Here is a 318-nt window from a genome sequence, read left to right as displayed (position 1 = left end):
CCTATTCTTGAGTTCCCAACGTGTCTCATCGTGTCTAAACGTGTAGAGATAAAATCACTTGCAAACTGGGGATGACTAAATTTTTGACAGTTATTTGGGGTAAACCTTTTATATTTTTACAGGGTTGGTCATAATTAATGGCAGGTTAGCATGTCAGTTATCTGTCCTCTGACATGTTGGGGGTAATAATTATTTGATAATTAACAGGTTAGTGAGGATAATTATTTGAAAAAGCAGCAGTGGTCTTCTGGAATGTTGTATTGAGCTAATCAACACCAACTTTTCAATTGCGTTTTTGCCTTATTAAAAATATCAATA

At 34.6% G+C, this 318-nt stretch overlaps 1 protein-coding gene across 1 annotated transcript in view; it reads right to left on the bottom strand.

Moving 5' to 3' along the window:
* The window catches only part of LOC119591851 (glutamate [NMDA] receptor subunit 1-like), a 21804-nt gene that overhangs the window by 20973 nt on the left and 513 nt on the right, over nt 1-318 (bottom strand). The window lies entirely within an intron of this gene.

This window comes from Penaeus monodon, chromosome 29, assembly GCF_015228065.2.
Source record: "Penaeus monodon isolate SGIC_2016 chromosome 29, NSTDA_Pmon_1, whole genome shotgun sequence".
Classification (NCBI taxonomy): domain Eukaryota; kingdom Metazoa; phylum Arthropoda; class Malacostraca; order Decapoda; family Penaeidae; genus Penaeus; species Penaeus monodon.
The sequence above is the reverse complement of the archived record's forward strand: the minus strand, read 5'-3'. Positions and strand labels throughout refer to the sequence as shown.